The sequence below is a fragment of the Neoarius graeffei genome, chromosome 4, assembly GCF_027579695.1.
Source record: "Neoarius graeffei isolate fNeoGra1 chromosome 4, fNeoGra1.pri, whole genome shotgun sequence".
NCBI classification, from domain to species: domain Eukaryota; kingdom Metazoa; phylum Chordata; class Actinopteri; order Siluriformes; family Ariidae; genus Neoarius; species Neoarius graeffei.
Window position 1 is genome coordinate 30,364,266 of NC_083572.1, and position 10,076 is coordinate 30,374,341.

Sequence of the window (10,076 nt, forward strand, 5' to 3'; positions counted from 1 at the left end):
TCACAAAAGTAGATTTGAGACATAAAACTTTTAATGCGCATGGTTTCACTTAGAAGGGATTCAGTTACTGCAGTTAGGCTTTGTGCAGGGAGGATGAGTGTGATGTAATCTTCTGTTGCGCACTCTTAATTGTAAATATCAATCTTAATTTGCTGTCAACATTGATCACAATCATCCGTTTGCACATTCAGTGTTGGGTATTCGGAACGAGTTTACAACATGACTCGTGCGCAAACGGAATACTGCCAATATTCCGTATGAAACAGAATATTCCCTGCAAATGCGCTCAGTGACGGACAATATATAGCAGCGGAACAGGGTGTCTGAAGAGCTCAAAATACACCATTTTAGAGTGTTTTTCAAAAATTTCTTCCGGGGGAGCATGCCCCCAGACCCCCCAGTAAAATTGGGTTCGCCGATGCATGCCCACTCCCAGCCAGTGCAATGCCCGGCTACTAGACCACTTCTGCCGTGGGGTCTGGCTCAAACCCAGGACCTTTTTGCGATGAAGCGACAGTGCTAACCACTACATCACTGTGCTGCCCTGTTTGTAGCATATATAATCATAAATAGATGTTACTGACGACTAGAGACAGCTGAGTCACAGCACTTTGAATTCATGATAAACAGCCTATTCTCCCTCCCTGACTAATTTTGTTTATGAATTATGAGTTATGAATTTTTCTGATATGAAATTTCATCAATTCTTGCATATGGAATACCTTGGCAAAAAAGTCTATGTAGAAGTTTCATTTTTTTAATAGTATTGAGCTCAAACAGACACAGAATGATACTTTGCCTGGTGAATTTGTGACTGTTGAGCATATATAGGGAAGTAGTGCTTCAATAATTGGAGACAGGTGGCCTCAGTATTCCGGAGATGAGGGGTGCTGTGGCTCTTCAGAGTTGTAGTCCGTAGCAGCCATGTTTGGAGGCTGCTCCGAACTCAGGTTTTCAGCACTGTTACTGACAGCATACAGAGATTTCTCCAGATTCTCTGAATCTTTTAATGATCTTCTGTACTGTAGATGATGTGATCCCCAGATTCTTTGCAATTTTACATTGATGAATGTTATTCTTAAATTGTTGCACTGGTTACCCAGGCAGTCTTTCACAGACAATTGAACCCCTCCCCATCTTTACTTCTGAGAGACTCAGCCTCTCTGGGATGCTCTTTTTATGCCCAATCATGCTACTGACATCTTACCAAATTAGTTTCTGTTAGCATTACACAACTTTTTCAGTCATTTGATGCCTCTCTCACATTGGCTAATGTTCATGAGTCCACCATCAGAAGAACACTGAACAACAATGCTGTGCACGGCAGGGTTGCAAGGAGAAAGCCACTGCTCTCAAAAAAGAACATTGCTGCTTGTCTGCAGTTTGCTAAAGATCACGTGGACAAGCCAGAAGGCTACTGGAAAAATGGTTCTGATGATATCCACGTGCCCAATTTGATCCTGTGGTATAGCGCCACCATTTGGAACTGGACAGTAATTAATCCAGAACCTTTTGGTTTAAATGAGAAGCATTATGTTTAGAGAAAGAAAAACACTGCATTCCAGCATAAGAACCTTATCCCATCTGTGAAACATGGTGGTAGTATCATGGTTTGGGCCCGTTTTGCTGCATCTGGGCCAGGATGGCTTGCCATCATTGATGGAATAATGAATTCTGAATTATATAAGCCAATTCTAAAGGAAAATATCAGGACATTTTGTCCATGAACTGAATCTCAAGAGAAGGTGGGTCATGCAGCAAGACAACGACCCTAAGCACAAAAGTTGTTCTACCAAAGAATGGTTAAAGAAGAATAAAATTAATGTTTTGAAATGGCCAAGTCAAAATCCTACCCTTAATCAATCGAAATGTTGTGGAAGGACCTGAAGCGAGCAGTTAATGTGAGGAAACCCACCAACATCCCACAGTTGAAGCTGTTCTGTATGGAGGAATGGGCTAAAATTCCTCCAAGCTGGTGTGCAGGACTGATCAATAGTTACCGGAAACATTTAGTTGCAGTTATTGCTGCACAAGTGGGTCACACCAGATACTGAAAGCAAAGGTTCACATTACTTTTGCCACTCACAGATATGTAATATTGGATCATTTTCCTCAATAAATAAATGACCATGTATAATATTTTTGTCTCATTTCTTTAACTGGGTTCTCTTTATTTACTTTTAGGACTTGTGTGAAAATCTGATTGTTTTAGGTCATATTTATGCATAAATATAGAAAATTCTAAAGGGTTCACAAACTTTCAAGCACTACTGTACATACATGCATTTTCACTGATAAAATGTAAAAGGTTAATTAAATAATCAGATGAACTGAGAATCACATTCTGAAGCAAATTAAATAATCTTATACTGGTAACTTAAGCACACAATACAAGTTACATGTATTAATCTAAATGCAGGTAAACAACGTGTTGTGTTTGTTTTGTATCCAAATGAGAGTCGCAGCTTACCTGTCTGTGTTCTTGCTTCTTGAAGGCCGATCTTGTGGCCAATTGTTTTGAAATAATCTGACTTTCAGTTGTTCGTTCTGTTCTCTGTTCATTTGCTTCTTCCACGTAAGGGCGAGATATTGCTGCTGAGGCAAATATATCCAGCGGAAAAAATCAGATGGCTGGTCCACTCATTCTCCATTTTCTCCATACTGAGTATTCCGCCATTACTGCTTGGCTCAGGCAATTACTAAAACCCAGGATGGGACATCACCGGTTTTAGCAACAACCGCGGGGAGGTCACTACCCGAGCGATAAAGTCACGTCCTGTTCCGTCCCGGGTTTTACCACCAACCCTTGGCTCACACTCCAGGAGAACTGGTGCAACTGAACTTGCTTTCCTTTTTTAAATAAATAAATAAAAATAATTAACTACTTTCCTTTTCTTGCAGTTTTATTTAATTGTTGGTACTGCACCCTCTTTCAATATGGACTTATAGCCAACGCTCCAACAGATCAGAGGTTTCGCATGAGTCATCAGTAAAATGTGCAGAGCAGAGGAGAGACCATTTCGTAGGCGCCCAATTTGCCCGTGAACTTCTTGCAAAACGCGTCCAAATCTTTGCAGTTTGAACATTCTTGGGCCATGAATGCAATGTAAATCCACCTTCTGTCGTGTTGCTGCACCAGCCAGCAACACATCTCCGTGGCATGGTGATAAATTAGCTCAAAATGGAGGATCGCAGTTGCAGTCAGCTCTGTGTTTTAGTATAGCGGAAATGGCGATGAGACCAATAGACTTCCTGCTGTGACGTTACGGATGTCAAGGTCATTCACTCAAACCGCTACCTATATGAATCACTTTAATTGTAAAAAATTACTATATTAGATTTATTGTTAACACTTAACTATTCCTGTGCCATTCTTGAAGTCTCAAGGCATTTTTATAAACAAAGTTCTGCATATCTCCTTTAAGTTAACATTTAAGCTGAGCCTAAGTACACTTTGAGTTTAAATATTTAGAGGACCTCGTGTGTATGTGATCATCTTATGTTCTCCACCACTGATGATAATTGTAAAGGCATTTCACGTGACAAACATAGACTCGTCATTAAATAGTAAAACCCTTAGAATGCCATATGGTAAATGCTAGTATGTCTGTTTTCTTTGGAAAAATAGTGGGAACTAGGAATGTTTTCAAGGAACATGAGGCCCCTCCTGACCAGCATTTTTGTAGGCAATCATGCAGCTGTCATGAATGATCAGTTACCTAGGTTTTTCTATGATTTTTTTTTTATGGAAGTTTAATCACGTTTTCTGTTAAAAAGCTTATTATGGCATTCAAACCTGTCATAGTTCTTTGTCGTTTTCACCATAGAAAGCATGGAAACAACAGAGGGGACCAAAGACAGGAGGCCAATCTATGCTGTTGATTTTTTTTTGGACAACATATGCCATTAGCCTTATAATTACACATAGTGTCAATGAGATCCAGAGCATTACATTACGATGCAGAGCATGCACAATGTAAGAGGAATATCAAGTGTTTCATATTTAAATTTTTTTCAAGGCATTTTTGGCATTTCAGCAGAAATAATCCCCAACCTGTTAAATGAGAACACGACTGGAAAACATTCTCAGAGAAATCCAGCCTGTTCAGCCACTGCCATGGCAGCTGGATAGATGCCTGGTTCATTAAATATAAGTAAGTCACTTTTCTCATATGAAATTTTGACAGATTGATTCCAAACTGTAGCCAGGTCTAGAAAAGGGCATCCCCAATATATTTCTGCCCATTAATGCTGACCCCACACCTTCGTATTTCCTGGAGTTTGGTGACAAAAATGGTCACGAATCCACGCAAGTGAATCTATATAAATGTGTGGTGATGAGGACCGGTTGACGGAATAAAGGTCATTGAACATTCAGTCCCAGTCTTAATTTATCTCTCAGTAAAAGGCCAACATCAACAATGCAGCGCACTGCACCATGCAAAGGACACTGGGAAATGAGTAACCAATCACTTTTTCTAATAACACTGGTCGGGAATTTCCATCATCAAGTTTCCTCCTTGTGGAGACTTATCATGGTTCAAGCAAGACTCGTGATGGATTTATTTTTCATAATACAGTTTACAAACCCCATAAATTTTGGTGCCCTTATTTCGTGTGTGTGATCGGAGTTTTGTGGAGAAATTTTTTTACAGCGAAATTGCCGTAAATAAATTTTACTTATTATAGGGACTTACTGGTATGTTGATATTAGTAATAGTGAATCCTCCTCCTATATAGTGAATCCTCTTCTTGTCTGTCTTGTAACATGCATGCACACAGGTACGAGAACATGATTGGAATACATTCTCAGAGAAATCCAGCCCCTTCAGCCACTGCCATAGTGGCTGGATGCCTGGTATTTAATAAAAGTCACTTTTCTCATATGAAATGTTGATAGATTGTATCCAAACTGTAGCCAGGTAGAGAAAAGAGCATCCCCAATATATTTCCACCCATTAATGCTCACCCCACGCCTTAGTATCTCCCAGAGTTTGGTGACAAGAATGGTCACGAATCCACACAAGTGAATCTCTATATAAATGTGTGGTGACAAAGACCGGTCGATGGAATAAAAGTCAGTTTTCTGATATTAGATGTTGACAGTTTGTTGCCAAGCTGTTGCCAGATCGAGAAAAGGGCATTCCGAATATATCTGCACCCATTACTGTGCATCCCACACCTTAGTATTTCCTGGAGTTTGGTGACAAGCATTTTTGTTTTAGCCAATGTGAAGCCCCATATTGGACAGCTAATCGTAAGTCTGTGTTTCAAATAAAGAAAATCATTTTACAATTATTTTAATAGGAGCTGCCATTTTGTTTTGGGGCAGTTCTGGGGTGGGTCTCCTAAAGGGAGACCTGACTTTAAAAACTGTTAGCAGAAGTTCAGAAGTCAGTGTTTTTTCCAGGAATCACTCAGCGCTTTGTATTGGGTCTGTGTAATAAAAGTGTTTAAGGCAGCTTCTTTTGTGCAAGTATATATTTTGGCTACTTTTGAGATACAGACTTCCATGACACAAGAAAGTGGCTGCTCCATGGTGAGCTTGTGACTGACAATTTTTGCAAAAGGGTCTCTGCCAACAGCTTCAGCTTCTATATTCTTGGTGCCAGGTATGACTTTCAGATCAATTGTATGAGTGCACTTAGACACTCAGCACTGCTCACAAGTGTCAAGCTTAGGTTTCACCATGATATGAATGAGGATTGCTGTCAGACCATACTGTAAAAGAATGGCCTCTTAACCAATGACTGAATCTCTCACACCCACTTGACATATATATTATTATTATTTATTTATTTATTTTTCCTGAGAACTGCTCAGGGTCAAAGTAATGGTACATGCTTTTTTCTTCCCCAATGGGTATTTGTGACAATACAGCTCCCAACCATCTAGTAAGGCATCAATGGATAGAATCAGAGGCTGAGAGAAATTAATATACATCTGTAACTTGTCATTTCAAACCGGTACATTTCAAAGCAATATGAAAATAGCAAAAGTAATTCCATTGTATAAATCTGGGGATAAACACAACTTCACAAATTACAGACCTGTTTCTTTACTTCCTCAATTCTCCAAAATTCTTGAAAAACTATTCAATAACCGATTAGATAAATTTATTGAAAAATACAAACTACTCAGTGATAGTCAATATGGATTTAGAGCAAATAGATCAACAGAGATGGCACTAATTGAATCAATTGAACTCAGTAACTCTATAGATGATAAGAAATGTCGCTGGAATATTTATTGATCTTCAAAAAGCTTTTGATACTATTAATCATGATATTAATAAGATGGAACAATATGGGAGAAGGGGAGTTGTATTAAATTGGATAAAAAGTTATTTGAGCAACAGGACACAATTTGTGAAGTTGGGTGACTTTGTCTCAACTCATTTGAATATTGATTGTTGTGTCCCTCAGGGGTCAGTATTGGGTCCTAAACTGTTTATTCTTTTATATAAATGATATGTGCAATGTATCAAAGATATTTAAGATGGTATTATTTGCAGATGACACAAATATGTTTTGTTCTGGAACAAATTTACATGAGTTAGAAAACATAATCTCTTCAGAATTGTGCAGGTTAAAAAGTTGGTTTGATCGAAATAAATTATCATTAAATCTGTCAAACAAAAATCATGTTATTTAATAATTATAAAATAAATAGGGCAATAAATGTACAGGTAGATGATGTTGATATTGAAAGAGTTTCTAATAATAAATTTCTTGGGGTAATAATAGATGATAGAATTAATTGGAAATCACATATAAAATACATACTAATGAAACTATCAAGAAGCATATCTGTGAGGAAAGCTAAGCATGTCCTGGACTATAATTCACTCCGCATTCTTTACTGTTCCCTGGTTTTACCGTACTTAAATTACTGCTCAGTGGTGTGGGGAAATACGTATAAATGTTCACTCCATGCAATAACTATACTTCAAAAAAGAGCTATAAGAATAATTCAGCAAGTGGCACGGTGGTGTAGTGGTTAGCGCTGTTGCCTCACAGCAAGAAGGTCCGGGTTCGAGCCCCGTGGCCGGCTAGGGCCTTTCTGTGCGGAGTTTGCATGTTCTCCCTGTGTCCGCGTGGGTTTGCTCCGGTTTCCCTCACAGTCCAAAGGCATGCAGGTTAGGTTAACTGGTGACTCTAAATTGACTGTAGGTGTGAATGTGAGTGTGAATGGTTGTCTGTGTCTATGTGTCAGCCCTGTGATGACCTGGCGCTTGTCCAGGGTGTACCCCGCCTTTCGCCCGTAGTCAGCTGGGATAGGCTCCAGCTTGCCTGCGACCCTGTAGAACAGGATAAAGCGACTAGAGATAATGAGAATGAGATGAGAAGAATAATTCATAGTGCTGGTTACCGAGATCATACTAATTCACTATTCTTAAATTCAAAATGTTTAAAATTCAGGGATATTATAGAATATAAAACTGCCTTAGTAATGTACAAAGTAAGGAATTATAAAGTACCAAGGAATATCCAAATAATGTTCTCGGATAGAGAGGGGGGCTATAATTTTAGGGGGAAATTGAAATTTAAAATTCGCAGTGCTAGGACAACATTAAAAATGTTCAGTATCTCTATTTGTGGAGTAAATCTAAGGAACAGTTTGAATGTGGAGCTCATGAAATGTACAACTATAAACCAGTTCAAAAAAAGGTATAAGGAACAGATCTTTGAGGTATAGGGAGGAGGAATTACAATAACATGCTATTGATAATATAAGTGTATATATGTGGGTATGGGTACATACGGATACAGTGGTGCTTGAAAGTTTGTGAACCCTTTAGAATTTTCTATATTTCTGCATAAATATGGCCTAAAACATCATCAGATTTTCACGCAAGTCCTAAAAGTAGATAAAGAGAACCCAGTTAAACAAATGAGACAAAAATATTATACTTGGTCATTTATTTACTGAGGAAAATGATCCAATATTACATACCTGTGAGTGTCAAAAGTATGTGAACCTTTGCTTTCAGTATCTGGTGTGACCCCCTTGTGCAGCAATAACTGCAACTAAACGTTTGCGGTAACTGTTGCTCAGTCCTGCACACCGGCTTGGAGGAATTTTAGCTCATTCCTCCATACAGAACAGCTTCAACTCTGGGATGTTGGTGGGTTTCCTCACATGAACTGCTCGCTTCAGGTCCTTCCACAACATTTCCATCGGATTAAGGTCAGGACTTTGACTTGGCCATTCCAAAACATTAACTTTATTCTTCTTTAACCATTCTTTAGGAGAGCGACTTGTGTGCTTAGGGTCGTTGTCTTGCTGCAAGGCCCACCTTCTCTTGAGATTCAGGTCATGGACAGATGTCCTGACATTTTCCTTTAGAATTCGCTGGTATAATTCAGAATTCATTGTTCCATCAATGATGGCAAGCCGTCCTGCCCAGATGCAGCAAAACAGGCCCAAACCATGACACTACCACCACCATGTTTCACAGATGGGATAAGGTTCTTATGCTGGAATGCAGTGTTTTCCTTTCTCCAAACATAACACTTTTCATTTAAACCTAAAAGTTCTATTTTGTTCTCATCTGTCCACAAAATTTTTCCAATAGCCTTCTGGCTTGTCCACGTGATCTTTAGCAAACTGCAGACGAGCAGCAATGTTCTTTTTGGAGAGCACTGGCTTTCTCCTTGCAACCCTGCCATGCACACCATTGTTGTTCAGTGTTCTCCTGATGGTGGACTCACAAATATTAACATTAGCCAATGTGAGAGAAGCCTTCAGTTGCTTAGAAGTTACCCTGGGGTCCTTTGTGACCTCGCCGACTATTACACGCCTTGCTCTTGGAGTGATCTTTGTTGGTCAACCACTCCTAGGGAGGGTAACAATGGTCTTGAATCTCCTCCATTTGTACACAATCTGTCTGACTGTGGATTGGTGGAGTCCAAACTCTTTAGAGATGGTTTTGTAACCTTTTCCAGCCTGATGAGCATCAACAACGCTTTTTCTGAGGTCCTCAGAAATCTCCTTTGTTCATGCCATGATACACTTCCACAAACATGTGTTGTGAAGATCAGAGTTTGATAGATCCCTGTTCTTTAAATAAAACAGGGGGCCCACTCACACCTGATTGTCATCCCATTGATGGAAAACACCTGACTCTAATTTCACCTTCAAATTAACTGCTAATCCTAGAGGTCCACATACTTTTGCCACTCACAGATATGTAATATTGGATCATTTTCCTCAATAAATAAATGACAAAGTATAATATTTTTGTCTCATTTGTTTAACTGGGTTCTCTTGATCTACTTTTAGGACTTGTGTGAAAAGCTGATGATGTTTTAGGTCATATTTATGCAGAAATATAGAAAATTCTAAAGGGTTCACAAACTTCCAAGCACCACTGTAGGAAGTGAGTATTTGTGTGTGTGTGTGTGTGTGTGTGTAATGTAATATATATATATATATATATATATATATATATATATATATATATATATATATATATATATTACCCCAAACATTTGAACGGTAGTGTGTATATCTATCTATCTATCTATCTATCTATCTATCTATCTATACACACACACACACACACACACACACACACACACACTACCGTTCAAAAGTTTGGGGTCACCCAGACAATTTTGTGTTTTCCATGAACAGTCACACTTTTATTTACCACCATAAGTTGTAAAATGAATAGAAAATATTGTCAAGACATTTTTCTGGCCATTTTGAGCATTTAATCGACCCCACAAATGTGATGCTCCAGAAACTCAATCTGCTCAAAGGAAGGTCAGTTTTATAGCTTCTCTAAAGAGCTAAACTGTTTTCAGCTGTGCTAACATGATTGTACAAGGGTTTTCTAATCATCCATTAGCCTTCTGAGGCAATGAGTAAACACATTGTACCATTAGAACACTGGTTGCTGGAAATGGGCCTCTATACACCTATTGCACCAAAAACCAGACATTTAGTAGAATTTAGCTAGAATAATCATTTACCACATTAGCAATATATAGAGTGTATTTCTGATTAGTTTAAAGTGATCTTCATTGAAAAGAACAGTGCTTTTCTTTCAAAAATAAGGAAATTTCAAA